Source organism: Sciurus vulgaris, assembly GCF_902686455.1.
Source record: "Sciurus vulgaris genome assembly, chromosome: 14".
Classification (NCBI taxonomy): domain Eukaryota; kingdom Metazoa; phylum Chordata; class Mammalia; order Rodentia; family Sciuridae; genus Sciurus; species Sciurus vulgaris.
In genome coordinates this window covers 83141410-83161540 of record NC_136475.1, presented here as the reverse complement: position 1 = coordinate 83161540, position 20131 = coordinate 83141410, and the positions used below count along the sequence as shown (strand labels likewise).

General features: G+C 45.2%; 1 pseudogene across 1 annotated transcript; it reads right to left on the bottom strand.

Moving 5' to 3' along the window:
• Positions 1-927: 927 nt before the first annotated feature.
• Positions 928-2098, bottom strand: LOC306644565 (endosome-associated-trafficking regulator 1-like; annotated as a pseudogene). The gene has a single exon. The product of its transcript is annotated as an endosome-associated-trafficking regulator 1-like (transcript).
• Between the last annotated feature and the right edge of the window lie 18033 nt (positions 2099-20131).

Here is a 20131-nt window from a genome sequence, read left to right as displayed (position 1 = left end):
AGTGTTGTGTTGAGCAGCTGAGTCTATAGGATCATTTATTATTATTATTATTATTTTTTGAACTTCAGAATTTATTTAAACAAGAAACCTGTAGATTTGAACAGGAGAGAAAAGGAAATTAAAAAATAGCATCTACAGGAAAACAGCCCAAAAGGCACAGGGTGCCTGTTGTGCCCTCCCCAAACAATAAAGCAGGTAGGAGGAGCCAAAGACCTCATGCCAACCCAGGGAGGTTCTGCACACACTTTAGACTACTGAACCCTAAGCTTCATTGTACAAATGCACTTGAAACATGTATCAAAATCCCCAGCCAAAACAGCTTTTCAAAGCTGAGGGCTCAAATCCCCAGTTTAAACACCTGGGAAGTATGGAATGTCTGCAACCTGTGTCCCTGTGGGAGGATAGCAGTGTCCACCAAGTAGTGCCTCCACACTTGGGCCATTGACCACAGAAGCCATCCCAGGAAGGCTATGACAGGCATTGAGTGACAGCAAAAAGGCACAAGTCCCTGTTAAGCTGCTCACTCCTGGGGGCTCTTAGTGTTCTTTCTACTTACATAATCAAGACAATTAACTGAATTTATCAGTGTTCTGGGATGAAAATGAAAGAGCACTTATCACAGAACTGCCGTTTTCATGTTTAGTAATTTAGAAACTCACTGGATTTTATAAAAATTTCTTCCAACAGATTATTGGATCTATAAAACAGTGACAATTTCACCAAGAAGGAATGCACATAAACCACAAAAGCAACTCATGGAGAAGAGCTGCTCCTGTTGCAGGTGGCCAATAACACTGCTTTAGGTCATGAAATTAGTATCTCATGATAAATCCTCTGGGTGAAGACTGCATAGATGGGTATACAAATGCACATTCAGTGTGATGATCAGGGCACATGGTGCGGGGGACTGGAAGCATCCAGAGGTCCTTAAGACTTCTCCTTCTCAAATTTAATTTCGGAAATTCTGCCTATAGATTTAAGAATTTCAGCAACAAAATTCAGTGTTTCAGCTCCAAAAACCAGTTGCTTGATGGATGCATGTGCACTGTTCATGACAACACGGAGATTCTGTAAGGCCACGTCAGTGTTCTGTTTTACCACCGTTAGGCTGGCACCCTGGCCTGACCTCAGGGCTTCATTCTCCCGCTTGAAGTTGGAGACCTGTGCCTGGAGCAAGTTTATTTCCTGTTTCAGCTTCACAACGTGATTTTCTGCCTTTACAGCCCGTTTTGTCATCAGCTCCAGGTTCTGCTCCACCTGCTGGACTACTGACTCTAGGTCGTGGTAGTCACTCTCCTCCTTGATCATCTTTGCTTCTAGCTTCCGCTCAAGCGTCCTTACCATTTCTGTTTGAGTTTCAGAGAAACTCTGAACCTCATTCAGCTTTCTTCTTAGCTTAGAATTTTCATCTTTCAGTGCTTCGTAACTTATCTGCAGCGTCCACAGGTGTCTGTCTCCCAGAGACTCCCCATGAGTTGTAAACTCTGCACTAGGACTCCCTGCTGGAGATGCCAGAGAGATGCGTGAATCTGTGTCACTCAGTGTCCAGGGGGTAGAGACTCAGGCCCCGCCAGCTCCGATGGGGTTTAGAAAAAGGAAAGGTACATGCCACAGGGTGATGTGCTGGCCGTGGCCCTGGAGGAGTGAGTCTTCTCCACAGCAGACAGCAAATAGGCCCCATTCCACCCACTGTCCTCTTCTTCCTCCTCCTCATCCAGGACGTCACCAGCCCCTGTGGGGTCTTCAAAAAATGGCTGCTGATATTCCAGGCCATACCCCACAGTCTGGGGAGCAGGTGAGCTGTGGTCCAGTCCCAGTGAGTGCCTCAAGGCTTCCTTTGGATAAATTCTGCTATTGGTCGTGTCCTCTTTCGACAGACCGAGGTTCTTGGTTTTCAGAAATTCTTTAAAGGAGAGTGGATTTGCTCTTCAAGGTCTTCCAGTTTGTCATCGTCGGGAACCACGAGGCTCCGGGCCCAGGACAGCGGTGGCGCGCCCGGGCGGCGCGCGTAGCCCGACTCGCCTGGGTGGCCTAGCCCGGCCGCGGCCCCACGGCCGCCGCCGCGACGCCGCAGCTGATCCCATTCTCTCAGGATCATTTATTATTGAAGTTAGTTACGATGACATTGACCACAGAAACAAGGTAATTGGCTCTTCTTTTCACTGGCTCTTTTCAACACACTTTAACTCAACCCCAGGGATCCTAATGGACTTGATAGGATGTGAGGTTGAAGAGAAGGCTCCCTTTAGGAGGAGCCTCCTAATGTGGATGCATGTCCTTCTAAGGAAAGTCTCCATTTCCTTGCCCTCATGGAGACTCTTAGGCTTCTCTACTGCTGCTCCAGGAGAAAAGACCAGAGATGGAGGAATTTCTTCCCTGAGGCTGCTTTCTCCTAGTCTCTGATATTCCCTACTTGTTCTCAGCTTTAGAGACACTCGTGTTCATTGATGTTTTGCACACATGAGGAATTTTCTTGCATATCCAAATCCTATAAGAATGTGATGTATAGTATGGCATTTTATAATATTAACTTATATGGGATTTCTCCCCTATAGTCAAATATTTTCCCCGTCCCCTCCGCTCAGCCAATTTAAGCAACCAGGCTGTTCTGTGCTCAGTCCATCAGGAAAGAGGCAAGAGAGTAGGAAGTAGAGAGGAGTTATCTCGGCATGTTTCCAAAAGATGATGCTTTTAGGGGAATAGCAGGAAGGTATGCACTTTGGGCAAGAATAATACATTAGCGATGGTGTGTTTGTATCAGTGTATCCCATCAGTGGGTCCATGATGACAGCTTGACCCATAATTTTATATATCATAACTGCCATGATATATAAAAGAGCACGTGGTCGGCTTTCATTCTCTCCTCACAGGTGCTCCCTGTCTTTATTGAGCATCTGCTGTGATCCCTGCTCCCTTCACATAGATTCACCTAGTTGCCACATCTGCATTCTTTCAGTGCACATCAGGAACATTCCACATCACTCTGGGCTGGTCCTGGGCTGGTCCTGTCTCATCTTGCTTCCTTAGTGAAGGCTGGGAAAAGCACTTAGGGACAGAGAAGACTCAGGCTCAAGTAAAGAGGCTGAGTGAGCAAGCCTAAGAACTACTGGCCAGAACTTGCCTGGCCAGGCTGACCTTGGGGGCCTGGTAGCCAGATTGTAGAGCACGTGCCTGCATAACAGAGACGGCACTGGCTGTTTGTGGAGGGCTGCACATGCCACTTGCCACCCTGAGGATTCTACAAAACAAAGCCCAACATGGAAAAGGAGGCAAAAGTCTATGTAAACAAGAAGGACCGCATCGACATTTTCTGACATTTCCTTCTGTCATAAAGCTCATCTGGAAATTGCCACTAAGATGAATTCGGGGCCTACACGGTGTCCCTATCCTCAATTCCCATCTCCCTATTTCCACCTCTGCCCCAGTCTATCAGCAGGATTATTGTCACTTTAGATGCCAGTAAGCTGGAGTAGGAGTGACTGAGCTGAAAGTGGTCATCTGCTCTGCTGCTGGAGTCACCTGGGAACTGGAACAGAGCAGGTGTGAAAATAAACAGGTGGAGGAGAATGTGTGTAGCTTCTCTGTCATGCTCTCGCCCACTGTGTCTTCAGGGCTGCAGGTCTCAAATGGCCACTCCTAAGCCTTCAGGTATGTGCCTACTCTGCATTTCACCTGGCACAAGCTTCCCTATTTCCTCATCAGAACCTCATAACACTGAATTGGCTGAGGTGGAATAAATTTGGGTGGCAGTGACTGGTGACAGAGGGCTCATCACACATGTCCCCTGACTCCCAGACCAGAGGATGGGACTAGGAGGAGTTGACTAGGACAAGGTGAGCAGTTATATCCCTGACACTCTGTGCCAGGTGTACAACTGCTGTTGATTTGGAGCAGAGGGCAGCTGGGTGGTACCTGCCTCTTCTCTATCCTGAAATCTTGGCTGAGGTTCAGGGCCTCTGCAAGGTTATGGCCTTTTAGGGAAAGAAGTGTCCTGGGGATTTGGGACACTGGATAAAGTAAAGCATACTTTCTTATGGTGACCTTGAATTTTGTGACAGGCCATCAGGAGCTCTGTCCACCTCTCTTGCAAGATGATGTTCTCACGGAGACACAGTCACAGCTGTGTGTGTTTAACTGATCCTAAGCCTGTCATATGGTTAAAGCTGGTTCCAAATGCATACTTGGATGAATGCAAATGTGAGTGTCTCCCAATCCAGAACAGATTTTTAAAATGGCATTCTATACATACTCTACCCTTCCCTAGGGACTGTGCCACCTATCCTTCTCTATCCCCACCTCAGCCTAAATTCATCGAAGGGGGCTCCCAAGTTGCCAGGTTGTGAGACCCCTCTGTAGCTCCAACAAAGTCAACTTTCTATGCTGTTTTAGAGACTGCTGGCCAGGTGTGTGTATCATGTTGTGTCATTTTTGTTTTATCATCTCTCTGACCACCTTTTTCAGCCCCTTCAACTGTACCAAGAACCAAGGATTCTATTTTTTATATATGTCCTGTTGCTATCATCATAGGGCCACACAATGAGTGTTCTGTGAATGTGTCTAGTGAATGAATGGGCGCATCTCTTTTATGAGTGGAGGTAGAGAAGGAAGTCACTGGGAGCCATCTTGGGATGATGTTCTCAGTCACTGCTTCTTAAGGCTGACTCATTGCCCACATCTAACAGGAGAGGGAAACCTGTCCTATAGGTATGGATTTGGACCAGCCCAGTCCAGGTCATGTGACAACCTTTGGACCAGCAACAGTTACTGGGCACTGTCTTAAGCTGATGTCTTGGACTAATCAAGAAACTGCTTCTGCATTAGTGTTGGGGTGAATGCCTAAACTGAATGAGGTTCTTTTAGAGTAGAGGAAAGGAGAAAGAGGTGCTCAGCAGGAAGCTATCCATTACAAATACCTTTGCCAACAGTGAGATCCATTCAGTGAAGTCTGCTCAGGCACAAGCAGTCTCCCCTTACCAACGAGCACATATTGTTCTGTTGTCTTAGAAGCAGTGGAAGTTCCACCAGATCCACTTTCCCACTGGCAGGCTAAAGGGGTCTGTCCTCATGCTTAGCAGTGTCCCCTCTGATGTCAAAGGTGAAGGGCAGGTTGGGAGCTCATCAATGCAGGACACCACATGAAGCACATGTGGCCAGGAGCTTGGGGGACATGCTGTGGCTTTATTCTGTCTACTAGAAAGAGGTGCTGAGGCAGGGGCACCATGATTGAAGTCCAGGATCACAGACCTGCTGGAAGACCATCGACAATGAGGCTGACATCCTCTGGGCAGCAGCAGAGCCTGGTTGTTAAGAGTGACTCTGGGGCCCGACTGCCTGGATTCCAAGTCTGTGTCCTTTCTTACTAGCTAGGTGAACCCGGCAAACTTTCCTTTGTTGTTGGTCCAGAATTAAAAAAAAAAAAAAAAACAAAAAAAAAAAAACCTGGTAAAATATGTAAAAAATTTGCTATTTTAATCATTTTAAGTGTGCAATTCAATAGACTTTAGTTATAGTCACAGTGTTGTATAACCCTCACCACTGTTTTCAGAAAGTTTCCATCACCCCAATCAGAAACTCTACTCTTTTAGCAATAACTTCCATTCCACCTCTGAATATTCCTGCATTAAAGGAGTTGGGGGGACACCTCATATCCAAATCCTAACACAGCATGCACATTGGATAGGATGATTACTGATGTGTCAGAGGAGGGAAGTGAGACCAAGAGAGACTTGGTTAATCAACTCTGTAGAGACTCTATCAGGGAAGACAGTAGGAAGAGTCTCAGTAGCCCTTCTATAATCAGTGCTGGCTGCGAGTTGACAATAGTGAGCAGTGCTGGACTGGTGCTGGCTGTGCTGCCGGCGGTGACACCTTCCGAAACAAAAGCGTTGTTCATCCTTGGGTTCAGGCAGGTGAGCTTTCCGAGAAAAATTTCACCTTTTCCTCTTGGATCCATCTCAGACCGTCTAATAGGATTTTGATACTTTGGCTTGGATTTGTATTACACAATTTAACTATTCCAAATCTTTATTGCTCTCATGACACCCTTAACAACACCTTTGATTATTACTTTAAGAACATGACCTCCTTTCCTTAAGAAAAGGAGGTCACTAGGCATGGGCTAGTCCAGGGCCCTCACCTGAACTATTTACAAATACATCTCCACCCACACGTGCACCCACACCACGTTCCCTGTGGCCAGACAGGTTGAGACATGACCTCTCTCTGTCCTCTGTATCTCACCCACTCTCTTTGCTTCTAAGACCTAGCACAATTCATTTCCTTATTCTTCATTCTTTTCTTGTTGGTTCTTTTTTCTCAGTCCATAAACATGCCCATGTTTCTTGGGTTTAACATACACAAAAAATAAAACTCCATAAATATAAGTGACAACTCTAAAGCCCTCCTTTCTCATCTGGATGGATGCAGCAAGCATCCACTCTTCTTTCTTCCTCCTCACTCAAATGTTTTCAAGCATTGTTAATATCCTCCATTCCTTCCTGTCCCAAGAATTTCTTGATCTACAGCAGTCTGGTGTTCATCAGTCTAACTAAGACCACTCTTGTTAAGATCACCTTAATTTTCTGATTTCCAGAACAAATCAATAACTTTTACTCTCTCTCATGAGACTTATCTGCTGCATTTGACCATGTTCCTCATGTTCCCTCATTCTTGGGACTCAGTTTCATTCATGACACCTCATTCTCTTGGTTGTCCTGGATTTCTTTGCTTTTACCTTCTTGGCTCTTCCCCATAAAGGAACACTCTTCAATTCTTCTCTAGTTCTGTCCCAGGTCATTTTTTTTAAGACCATAAACATACATTGTGGGCAACCTCATCCAGTGCCATGGTTTTAGCTACTGCCTGTGCATCACTGTCTGTAGTTTACACTCCCTCTGAACTTCAGGCTGCAATTTTTTCTGAACATTTCTCGTTAGATAAGACTTCGGCATCTCAAATCAACATACAAAATCTTCATTGTCTTATCCTGTACATCTCCCTTTTATTAGTTGATGAAACCATCATTACTTTCTGGCTCAAATTAGAATCCTGGGAATGTCCTCAATTCCTTCTTTCCCTCACTGCTAACAGCAGCTGGTCTTCAATTCTTCTTTGATCCCTCGATGGTTTTGAGTCCAGTTAACATCTCATCATAGCTCACTTGGATTATGGAAGTCACCTCTTTATTGGTCTCCCTATGTCCAGTCTCCTCACAGCAACTTTATTCTCTCCACTGAGAGGGAAAATATTTTAAAAAAAATTTGTGGAAATCTGATCATATCACTCTTTGGCTTGAATCTTGTCCTTGTTCATAGATGTCCATATAAACTTTGCTGAAATAACTTCCTTCTGGCTGGAATAACTCCCTCCCTTTCTCTCCTTTGACTCAACTGAGTCTGTCTCTTCTGTCTGCATGATCTGATCATTTACAACTTAGGCCTATCTCACACATCAATTCCCCCAGGAAACCACCTTTCACCCAATCTGGTTTACAGGATCCTCCTAGGGCTTAGCTTGTTGAATTTAATATTTGTACCTTAACTATCTGCTTTTCCATACTGTGAGTTTCCATACTGTGTCTTATTTAGCTCTGTTCCCCAACATTCAACTGAGGATCTATTATATAACAGATGCTCAATAAATGTTTGATGAATAATAAATGACATGAAAAAATTCCTCTAGAGTATCAGCTATCTGTCTTTTTTTTCTGTCCAGAATTACTTTTAAAAATTACTGAGGAACCCAAAGGCTTCTATTTGTGTGGGTTATAGCTACCAATATCTACCACATTAGAAAACATAAACTGAGAAATGTAAAAAGTATGTACCAATTAATTTTAAGATAGCTATCATAAACAAGTACCATATTAACAAAATTATTTTTGTAAAAATATTTTTTTTCAAAACCATAGTGATAAGCAGCGACTTGTTTTACATTTTATAAATCCCTTTAAATGTAGCTCAATAGGAGGCAAATCAGTTCTCATATCTACTACATTCACACCTGTGCAGGTATAATATTCTGGTGAAGTCAGTGAAGGAAATTGGCCTCACATAGACCTGTAGTTGGAAAAGGGAGAAATAGTTCATTAGTCTTTTCAGATAATTGTGAATATTCTATGATTCTACACAAACTCAACTAGTACATAAGAGTTAGTTACAAGGTGGTATCTAACACCTGATTAGTGAACTCTCTTCACACTCTGTTACACAAAATCTCATTGGTCTACTTTGCTTTTAGTATAGAAATTTTGCCCATGTATGGTTTTGTAACATACTACATTGTTCATTTTGAAAACACTGATTCACTGAGTTATGCAGATCTTCCAAATATTAGTTGAAGTATTTCACTAAATAATGAAAAATACAGTCTTACTATTATCATGAAATTAATCTTGACCTTGTGCATTCCCAAGGATCCTGGGGACCCCAGGGCTCCATGGACTATGCATTGGGCTGTAATTAAGTAGGATCAAACTCTGGTGCCTTAGCTTTGGCATTTTGCTGCTTAATGTGAAAAAAACACAATCTGGAATTGCATGTTTCCAGAATAATATGTACATCAATTAATCTTGGACACATTGAAACCTGAATTATGTTCATGACCCTGTAGGGGAAAAAATAAGATGAACTAGGCCACTGCCAGAGAGCAGCCTCTGAGAATGGATTTCAATGATAGTTTTGTGTCATGGCGTCTAATGTCTGCATGTTCCATTGCAGAGAAACACCCTGGAGCTAGTTGAGTGGCTCAGCAAACAATTATGAGCATTGTTGTGGTTGCACATCATGCAGAGAGGAGGACAGATAACTGTCTATGTCACTACCAGTGAGATAGTCAGTAGCTTATGGGTCAGTGGATGGTGTCTTCTATGGACCATGTGGGCCACATGGATGGGGCAGAGTGACTGCAACCAGCCAAGATGAGAGGAAGCCTGGGTTCCCCACTGACCAGCAGCAGAACTAGCCTCTCTCAGCTCCAGCTGCTCCAAGTCCTTGCCTCAGTTTCCACGAGAGCCAACCAGATATTGTAGCTGCGTGTTCTGTGTTTGTCCAGGGTTTTATATTTATAAGTTCTTTCTCATCCATTAACTGTTGGATTTTCCACCCAATTGTGAGAGCCACACGGAAAACTGTATTCTCATTTGTCAGAAAACAGGCTCAGAGCAAAAGGGCTTCATCCAAGGTGAGTCTTTCAGTAACTTGTCCCAGGATAGACAGTGATGGGTATAAAATTTAGGCTTCCAGATTTCAGGTCTCCAAAGTCTCTCTCCACTGTACTGGGTGTGCATGATCTGAGGCCTCCTTGGGTGACTAGTGTAAGAGTGTCAGAGAGAGTGAATGAAAGCATGGAGATAAAGGGAGAGAGAAGGGAGAGGCAGAGCTGCCCCCTTTCAGGTCTGCGTGGAAAGACCTTTCTAGCTCAGGACGTGCCTTGCCATTTCTGGGAGAGGGGAGTGGGGACAAAGACCACTTGACTCTCACTAGTGAGATCCCTGGAAAGGAAAGCAGGCTTTAATTTGGGGCACTTGGTGTGTGGGTACAGCACGCTCACCTGGATTTCCTGCTGGGTTTTAAAAGGGCTACAGAACAGCCTGTCCCTCACCAGACCTGGGTGAGGTATCTGAACTTGCTGATCTCTGCCTCTTCCTTATCCAGTTTCTGGCAATCCTCATCTGTAGACGCATTCTGACTATAACCCCCCTCGTTCCACTTCACTAGGTGTCCAAGTCATCATGTTGCTCCTTATGGACTCTGGAAGGTAACTGTACCATTTCCTCCAGGAGCACATCTGAGAGAGAGAAAGCAAGCTCCCAACCCTACTGCAGGGCAGCAGCCTGCCTGGTCCTGCTCTTTGCTGGCTCTGTTCTCTCACACTGAGCAGCTGCCCTTCCACCCAATCGACTGAGTTCAGCCATTAAACTCTGTTTGAAGTTTTATTTCGCTCTCTTCTTGCTATCTCAATGTGCAATCACTCCCGGGACATTTTGTAACAAATAGCATTTTCTGTTCTGCTGAGAACACAGGTCCCTGGCCTGCAGCCTGGTTCTTGTTGACAGCCAAGCTCATCCCTTCCCCAACCTGAGCCTCATTCTTTCTCTTTTTGTTTTTAAAAAAATGTTCTACTTATTTCTGAGGGCCTCAAGTGTACAGCCTGGAGGTTCAGCCACACATCAAAACCTGTCTTCTGCTCTATTTCTCCCACTACCCCATTTTCTCGCACATAGGGACCCACTCGTACTGTAAAGTCTCAAATTACAAGCTGCATTGGTACCTTCAACCCTTTCAAGGCTCCAGGGGCTTAGCTGTGAGTTCCCCATCTCTTGCCAGACATGCAGCCCCACTCCCATCTAGCTAGTTCCCCTCCCAGGTGGACCAGCTGCCCCTACAGTCTTCGACCTGATAGGTGCCACCCCTCCATCAAGCCCTTGGAATTATTAGAACAAATCAGTTGCATCCACACAAGGGAACTAGGGAACACTCTGCTCTCCTGTTGCTACAAAGACTGTCCCTCCTAGCCCCTTTTAGTTTACTCAGCATTAAAGTGCAACTCCATGGGTCCTGCATGGCGTGCAGTGTCCTTCTGCCCTGAGCTGTGAGTATATGTGACTCATAAGCTGCTCTCACAGCCCAGGACAGAAGGATTCCTCTTTTCCTAAGGTGGCCAACTCGTAGATGATCAGAGTAGCACTCCGGTGTACTTCATGCCTGAACTTCTAAACTTTGATCCGGACATATGGATGACCATTAAGATACTTATGGAGGAGAGCCTCAGCAACTTAACAAGGCCCTAAGGAACTTAGCGAGACCCTGTCTCAAAATAAAAAACATGAAGGGCTGGGGATGAGGTTCAGTGGTTAAGTACCCACTCTCCCCTAAAACACCCTTAGTGTCTTTTACTTTGCATGGGGTGTTGTGCTACAAACCTTGCTCTCTCACTTCAGCACTTTCTCTCTCTGCCCTGTGCATATCCCTTTGCCACTCTCTGTTTCTTCATGTGCCAGTGGCTTTCTTATGCTCCTGGAACTTTGGAAGGGCTTTCTCTGGTGAGAGGAGCGGGGCAGGCTGGAGGTGTAGGGTTCTCAGTCAACATGGCCGCAGTACCAGCTCTTTTCTGACTGAGGCCTGCTCAAGATAGTGCCTGGGGTCCCCAGCAGGGCAGACCTCTGTTGCTCTGTAAGGTGCCCTGTTCACTCACCAACTCTTCCCTTTCTTCCCTGTCTCCCTTCCCACCTCCCCTATCAGCACCTCTGAGGTTACTACCTCAGCAGGTGGGTTGCACTCAAATCCTTGCCTTGGGTTCTGCTTTTTATACTCACAATGGCACCTGAGAAGCCACCTGCTGCTATGTGTAAATGTCTTTCATTGTGTCTGTTCATTGCATTGCATGGAATCCCAACATATCACGACAAGTTATACAGGCACATACACAGACAGACACCAGGATTGCCCTCATGTAACCTGCTTTGCAGCCAGAAATGACATGGAGCTGGTCGGCTCAGCTGCCTTTCCCTGTGGGTGGGTGAGATGGGTGAGTCAGTCCTTTGGGGTACATGCCCCAGCTTGGGATTGGTGGGGCTCAGGGAGGATGCACACTTAATCTCCTAAGTGTTGTCAGACTTCTCTAAAGTGGCTGCACCAGTTTATTCTCCCATCAGCAATGTGTAAGAGTTTGCTTTCCCTGGGTCACAGGCTGGGTTCTCAAAAACAGACACTAAGATGCTGTTAGATGATTACGAAGGATCAGCACCTGTGAAGGGGAGATGGGGCGGAAGCTCATGCAAAGAAAGAGGTCGGATGCGATACGGCTGACAGGGTGGCTGGCCCTGCAAGAAGCTCTGGGGTGAGTGGGACCCACCACAGCACCCTGCTTTAGGCTAAAGTAGCCTGGCCTTCCAGTTCTGCTTTACCCACTGCTTTGGGGGCTGATCCCCAAAAGCCTGCTGCTGACAGCACACCTCAAACTGCCTTCCTGAACAGGAATTGGGACATACCCCTCCTTGCCCATCTGATCATGAAAGTGATCTGCTCTTGCTATTTTAATTTGCATTTCTTCACTGATGAGCTTGAACAAGTCTTTATGCAACTGAGAAAGCTGACATGCAACCAGTGGCTGTTAAAATACTCACCGCCTGAGCTTCCAAATACTATCCCCACCTCCCGCCAGGCCATGCTAACTCCTCCAGGGGACACCTGGAGCTCCCCATAGTTCAGTGTCCACAGGAATATCTAGCCTGTAGGGCACCTCTGAGACCCTCTCCTGATTCAGCAGGACTCTGTTCTGACTGGCTAGTGCTGGACCATGTCTCTTGTTCATTTCTGAGTATCATCCTGAGCAATGACTGTTAATGGCTTATTTCTGTGAATGGCCTATTTGTAACTTTGCCACATAAGTCTATGGGGTTTCTAAACCTCATTCTCAATTCATTCAGGCAAATGATTTTAGTTTCAGGGTTTTGTTGGTGGTGAGTGTGGGGTGGGGAAAGAGTGTCTGGGGGACCACCTTAGGTCAGCACCCTGTAAGAATCAGGTCTTCAGGCCAGGAGCCAAACAGAACCAGAGCCCAGGAGAGGGTTGGGGTCAGGAGACTGGGCCCCTTGGGCTCAGCAGAGCAGAGTGGAGTGGTCAGTGCCAGTCCTTGGGTTGTCCTGCTGCATGCCTCCTATGTGCTGTCCCGGACTCGGGGGGCAGGGGCTGCCCTGCCACCGCTTCCACGCAGACTCAAGCTTCTAACATGGTCCTGGTGGCCCTGCTGCCTGCTCTGGTCTCTCAGAAGCACCTGTTTGCTACCCTGAATCCTGCGAAGTCTTTATCTCTGAAACACAAATCTAGACACATCCCTTGAATTTCTAAAACCCTGGCCAGACTCCTCGTGGCCTGTATCATGGAATCCCTTAGTCCATCTTCCACATTCTTCCTCGTCTGGCCCCAAACTCTCATCCCTGACCCAACTCTCATCTTTCCACCCTCCGCCACCCGCCTTGGTGGCTCAGGGCTCCTGCAGCTCCTGCCTTTGCTCAGGGGGTTCCTTTTGTCTTGAATATCTCTGCATCCTTCCCTTCCTGGGCAATTCTGGCTCATGGGTCCTTGCACCTCCTCTGTGAGGTTTCCCTGACTCCTAGTGGACAAAATGAATGGCTTCCTCCACGGGTTTTCCCAGCAAGTGAGTCTTGAGGGCTAAGTGAAGAAAGTGACCAAGGGAAGAAAAAGGACTTGGGGAAGGGTCTTCCAAGCTGAGGGAAGCCTGGGTGGGAGGGAATGTGGAGGGTTTGGGCCCAGCCGGTGGCAGTTCAGGAGGGCTGGACAGTAAAGTGTGTGCCACGCCTGGTTGGGGACTGGGTGGGTGCCACCAGAAATGAAATCCAAGAGGTGGGCAGGAGACTTGCCACTGATGTGTGACTTACTTTCCAGCAATGAAAGCCACTGATCAAATCCAGTGGCAAAAGTGGGTCATCGGCCCCACCCTGGGGGGCCATCCCTCTCAGCACACTGCATAGGCAAAACTTGTTTCCAGAATCCTCTGTCATGGAGAGCTCCCACCAACCCTGGACTGGCCTTCTTAAGCTCCCAGAAACTGACTGCTTTGTTCATAGTTTTGTGCCAAGTGTCCTGAGACCTCTGGTTTAAGGATAGCAGAACACAGGTTACACCCTGGATGCGCTCCTGAGCTTCAGCCCCCATTAATGCATTGATGTTGCCCTTGCCTGAGTGGACCAGCCTGAGGGCAAGGAGTGGGCAGGAAACCCTACGACTTCGAGCGATCCAAAGGTGGTGGAAATTCAGCTGCCTTTTGTGTTTCTGCCAACAGCACTGTTTGCTTCAAATGGGTTTGAAAACTCAGACTCTAACAGAGAGGATGTAGGTGCCAGCAGGATGGGAGAGAAGGGCAGTGCCCACACCTGAGCCCAGAGAGCCCTGGAGGGAAGAGCTGGTGCTGGGGCCCCACAGAAGCCTGTGTTTTCATTACTAAGCAACTTTAGGAGCAGTGTGTTTGGAGGGGAAAAAAGACGCTGGGGTAATAAGGCTGTAATAATGGATGCCATGTGGAGGGAAGGCAATGTTACCTAGTGAAGAAATAGAAAACATGGTTTGTATTTTCAACAGTTGGAGAAAGAAATGAAAACTGAATATTTGCTGCACCTGTGAAAACATATTTGATCATGATGGCAAGTCCAGCATTCTTAGTGCAGGATTCATATTTCATAACTCGTGTTCAAACAAGAAAAATGATTATAATGTTAAGTATTTCCTGAGTTTATTTTGATGGATGACAGAATAAGTACTGTATCTTTCACTCATTAAAATACAGATTGCTGTAATTTAATAAATGAACTTAATACACAGATGTTCCAGGCTGTTTTAGCAGGGTGTATATTAATCAACTTCTTTATATATGATCCTCTTTTATATTTTTTAAAGAAACTTGCAGGAGCCAAGAATTTATTAGATTTGCATGCTCTAGGACGAGTATCGGGTATCAGGTACACGCAGGAGTGTATTAAGATGAAACAGAGCCAGAGTCTGCAGAGCAGCAGGGCCCCCACAAAGGTTGTCCTTTGGCTCCTGGCTGACTCTCAGGGTCGCCTCTGAACCCCAGTCCTGAGCCAGGCCTCTGGTCCCCACTGAGCTTGCCTGTTGCTGCTGTTGAGTTACTCAGAGGTGTCTCCAGTGGATTGATGGTGGGATTGGTGGCCTTGGGCACTTTGCTGACCCAGACTGGGCAGTGACTTTGCCCTGGAAAGAGGTTTGCAGTCCAGTGGGGGCCTCAAAGGTCCTTCTCTGACTCCTGGTCCTCCCCAAAGCCTCTCAGTCCAGTGCTACTATCCCTTCCCTTCATCCCTTTAGGCAGCATGTTTGAGGTTGATACTTTGTTCTGTCTAAGTTTATTTCACACAATGGAAGCTTGTCTTGCTAATGAGATCACAAACCCCTGAGACCAGGGGCTGAGGCTTCTCCATTCCCCACAGTGGTGACAGGGAGGGCCCGGAGGTGTCTTGGGCCAGGTGGCACATTCTCACAAGCTGCTCTGTCCGAGATCACTCAGTTTGTTTCTCAGAGCACCTTTACTACCAGCTGTAGTGCACAGGATGGGGACCCCTGCAGGACTCAGCTCACCCACTTTGGTGCCCTCTGTTTATTAAGCCCCTGTGCCATCCTTGCCTCATCCAAGTAGACAGCCTGTGCAGGTCAACTTGTAAGGCACATTACCCAGGACACTGGCAACTGACTTCCTTCCAGCTCCCCCGGGGATGGGTGCTCACTGGTGTCTGCAGCCCCACCCCCATTCCCCCTGCAGCTCCTCTGCACCCCTCAGTGGCTCATCAATCACATGGGCAGTTCCCGCTGGTGGGTAGTGGCTTTGCTGTCACATGCCTGTTTGCAATAAGCTCTGGCCGTAATCATTAATCATTCATTGAGGCTGTGGTTAGCGGCCCTCAGTCAAGTGGATGGTTTCAGGTTTTCCGGACTAAGTGCCTCTCCAGCAAGCATCCTCTCAACCCTTTCATGTCCCGTCATTTGAAGTTCTGTGCATGCCAAGCTGGCCACCAAAGCCAGGCTTTGTTCTGGAGGGTTGCTCTGAATGCTTCCCAGGGCCAGTGGAGGAAAGTTCTGGGGCTCAGCCCCACGTTTGGACAGGGGTCTAGAGAGAGAGCTCAGGGTGTGTCTGTCTTGAGCACTTCCTGAGTGCTCAGTGCTCTGACATGCCATGGGGGAACTGAGCTACTTATTCTACCTCCCTGCCCCCTCCATTTAGGGACAATTCTTATGCAAAAAAGGTGCAGAAGTAATAAAAAGGTATTTATTATGGTCAAGACGACTGGAATAGCCCTTCAGTCTGTGGATTTCTTACAAGGCTAAATACTCAGGCTGAATGATGGAGGAGAGAACCCAGGTAGTCATGGGAACAGAGGCCTCCAGTGAGGGCAGCTCTGGGTGCATGGGGCAGCTGTGCAGGCCTGTTGTACCATCTGAGCTGGGCCCTGAAAGCAGCCTGAAGCCATTGGATAATGACCTGTAAACACAGGCAGCAACAAAAGTCTTTTTGCTGGGAGGAATGTGAACAAAATGAGCTTTACATTTAATGTAAAGATGACTGTTTTCTTCAAGGTATGTATATGATTGTAGTTGGAGTGTTTCATGGAGAATTTCTTACTCTTCCAGATTCAGCTCAGATGTCAGCTCCTCCTTGCAGCCTTCCCTGAAGAACAACTGCCTCTTCCTCTGGTCTCTACACTGGGAAGCTTTTTTTTTTTTTTTTTTTTTTTTTTTTTTTTTTTTTTTAATTTTTATTGGTATATAATAATTATGCATAATAGTGAGATGCTTTGTGATATATTTGTACTTGTACATGGCATAATTTGGTAAATTTCATTCCCCAGTACCTTCCCTCATCTCCTCTTCTCTTTTGCTGATCCTCTCCATCTAATCTTTTGGTCTCCCTTCTATTTTTATGAGATTCTTTTCTTTTTTCCTCACCGGCTTCCACTTCTATAAGAGAAAACATTATGATTCTTGACTTTCTGAGTCTGGCTTATTTCTTTTAACGTGATGTTCTCCAGATCCATTTATTTTCCTGCAAATGATAAAATTTTATTCTACTTTATGGCTGCATAAACTCCATCCACACTGGGAAGCTTTTGATGATGCTGTCTTGCAGAGTAGTGGGTGAAGACCTGAGACTAGCTTCTGCCACTCACTAACTGTGTAACCACTTCAATTTTCTCTTTTGTAAGAGGGGGCAAAATATTGCAAGAAGTTGGGGTTGCAATAAATAGAATAAATAAAATGATGTGAGTAATACACCTGACACTGGCAGGTAGTAGATGTTCAGACAAGGTGAGGTTCTCTCTCCCTTCTGACCATCTTCTGTCTGTCACTTACAGCAAAGTTTTCCCACAAGCAGTCCATGAGATCTGCAGAGTGAAATCCATGCTTCTGGTCTTCTCTGCACAATTAAGACCTAGTGCAATCACTGGCATGGAACAAAGGCTCCCATCCTTAGGACCACCTTGCCGCCTGCCTCAGCAGAAGCTCTTTGTCAAAGAGAAGGAGTGAAGCTGTCCAGGGCAATTCGGAGATGTGGGAATCAAACTTGTTTATTTATTTTTCTTATGAATATTCTGATTAAGCCAGAAACTTCCTGAAGTCATACAATTCTCCTATCCCTAGAGAAGGATTTGAATATAATATCCTTTTGCTGGAAGGAAAATTAGAGATAATTAGTCCAGTGGTTTCAAACTTTGTAAGGAACTGTTTTTCAAATAAAATTTTATTTGGAACCTTCAGCAATGAAAGCAGACTAAGCATTATTTTGTGAATTTATGCATATTTATCATTGATTAATAACAAACTCATGAAATGTTGACAAATATATTTATTTTGTAATATAATGAATCACCGTGACAATTGTACTTATTGATAATCTAAAGCTTTTTAATATATTTGTTTTATGATCTAAAGCTTATAACAAATAGAAAGGCATAATAAGGCTATTTTGATCAGCACAAACATTTAGAAAAATTGATCTTATTTCAGCTTCAGAATCCAGTTCACTTCTGGTTGCTATTTTGTTTCCGTTGCCTGGAGGTAATCCTGATTGATTCCTTTGGTTCAAATGTATCTCTAAATTTTATGTGTTGAAAACTCTATCCCCAAAGTCGTATGCTTATGATATTTGGAAGTGGGAATTTTGGGAAGATAATTAGGATCAGATGAGGTCATGTGGATGGACCTCTACAATGGCATTAGTGACTTTATGAGATCCACACTAGCAAGCTTGCTCTGCCTTGCCAGGTGATGATCTCTGCCATGTTATGAGGCAGCATGAAGCCCTCACCAGATGCTGAGCAGATGCTGGTACCATGCTCTTGAACTTTCCAGCCTTGAGAACCATGAACCAATAAACTTCTGTTCTTTATAAGTGACCTTGTCTCAGATCTTTTGTTAATTGCAACAGAAAATGGACTAACTCTAGTCTTGGTGTTGACTAGATGCAAATGATTAATGTTTTGTGACAGTTCATCTTTCCATCTGAATGTCTTTTGATGAATCAGACAAGTGAGAAAGGAGCTCTGTATTGAGACTTCCAGAAAAACAAGTAAACCTGGTCCCGTACATTGTTGTCAAGTTTTCAGTGTTAGGGATGACTATTCCATCCACTGTACTTTTAAATCATGGTATTATTCATGGCTTAAAATATTTTTTAAATAGAAAATTTTGAATAGAAATCTTCAATCCCACAAAGTAACTTCTTGGGTTTACATGGCCTGAATTACGTGATATGAAACCACTGATTGCATCACCTCTGTATATCACAGGAGAGTAAACTGAGGCCTGAAGTGTGACAAGGACATGTCAAGGCCATGCACAGAATTGTTGGTCTGGGGTGAGAGCTTACGTCTCCTGTATCCTACTCTAGGCCTCTCTTAACTATAGTTTATATATGACTTTCCTAATTTGTATTAGTAAGAAAAGCAATTTTGGCCTGGAGCAGTGATGCATGCCCAGGAGGCTGAGGCAGGAGGATTGCAAGTTTAAGACCAGATAGGCAACTTAACAAGACCCTGTCTCAAAAGGAAAATCAGAAAGGGATGGGTATATGGGTTAATGGTAGAGCACCCTGGGTTTAATCCCCAGTACCACTCCCCCAAAAAAGTATTTTTGGTGTTTTCTATTTTTTAATGTTAGACAACCCAACTCTACAGTTTGGTTTATATTTCAGGCCTTCTTACATTCTTACATTCACAAAACTGCTTACTGGAATTACCAGTACAACCGGAAATTTCTAACAGTTCTTCCCATCTCACCAAGAGAGTTCTGCCCTGGTGATAGATAATTGAAATGGATTTGGCCGGCAGGGCCTATATAGTAATGCTGACTTTACATTTGTTCTTTCAGAAGAATAAAAAGCAAAGCTGGTAATTTGTGTTAACTAAGCACCTTCATTATGAGAAACTCAAGGGAAAGGGTGGGGATCAGAACATTTTTTAGTACAGCTGTCCTGGATCCTGAGGATGATTTGTGTCTTTAAGGAGAAATTCTAATAATGTTGAACGTATGGAAAAGTTTAAGGCAAAGATGATGGGTCATTTTCCAAGTGTTCGGATTGAATATCAAGAGCTGTTCTGCTTCCTTCCTCAAACTTCTGCTGTTCTGGCTGGGTCATCTCATCTTGTGTCTCCCCCAGGCTGGAGAAGTGACCATGATGGATTCCCAGCTTACAGACTTACCTCTCCAGTGAGCCATGACAAGGGAGTGAGTGTCACAGGGTGTCACAGAAGGCACCCAGATTGACTGCAAATTAGTGCAGCCACTCTGGAAAGCAGTGTAGAGATTCCTTAGAAAACTTGGAATGGACCTACCATTTGACCCAGCTATCCCACTCCTTGGCCTATACCCAAAGGACTTAAAATCAGCATACTACAGAGATACAGCCACATCAATGTTCATAGCTGCTCAATTCACAATAGCCAGACTATGGAACCAAACTAGATGCCCTTCAATTGATGAATGGATAAAGAAACTGTGGTATATATATACAATGGAATATTACTCAGCTATAAAGAATAATAAAATTATGGCATTTGCAGGCAAAGGGATGAAATTGGAGAATATCATGTTAAGTGAGATAAGCCAATCTCAGAAATCCAAAAGACGAATGATCTCACTGATAAGTGGATGATGACACGTAATGGGGGGTGGGAGGGGGGCAAGAATGGAGGAAGGAGGGATTGTATAGAGGGAAAAGAGAGGTGAGAGGGGTGGGGGGGAAGGAAAAAATAACGGAATGAATCAAACATCATTACTCTATGTAAATGTATGAATATGCAAATGGTATGCTGTTACTCCATGTACAAACAGAAGCAACATGTGTCCCATTTGTTTACAATAAAAATAAATAAAAAAATATAAAATAAAATAAAAAAAAGAAGGCACCCAGATTGCCCATTCTTCACCTGGCAAGAAAAGACCTTGCTCTTGAGCACATTGGGTGCTCACTTACAGCCGCTGTAGTCTTCGATCTCTCAGTCCTTACTGCAGATGCTATCTGGCAGGTGCTCAGCACTCAGTTCTGGACAGCATCTTAAGGGCTACCTCTCTGATCTTAAGCCCACCCTGTCTGGGATTGTTTTTAC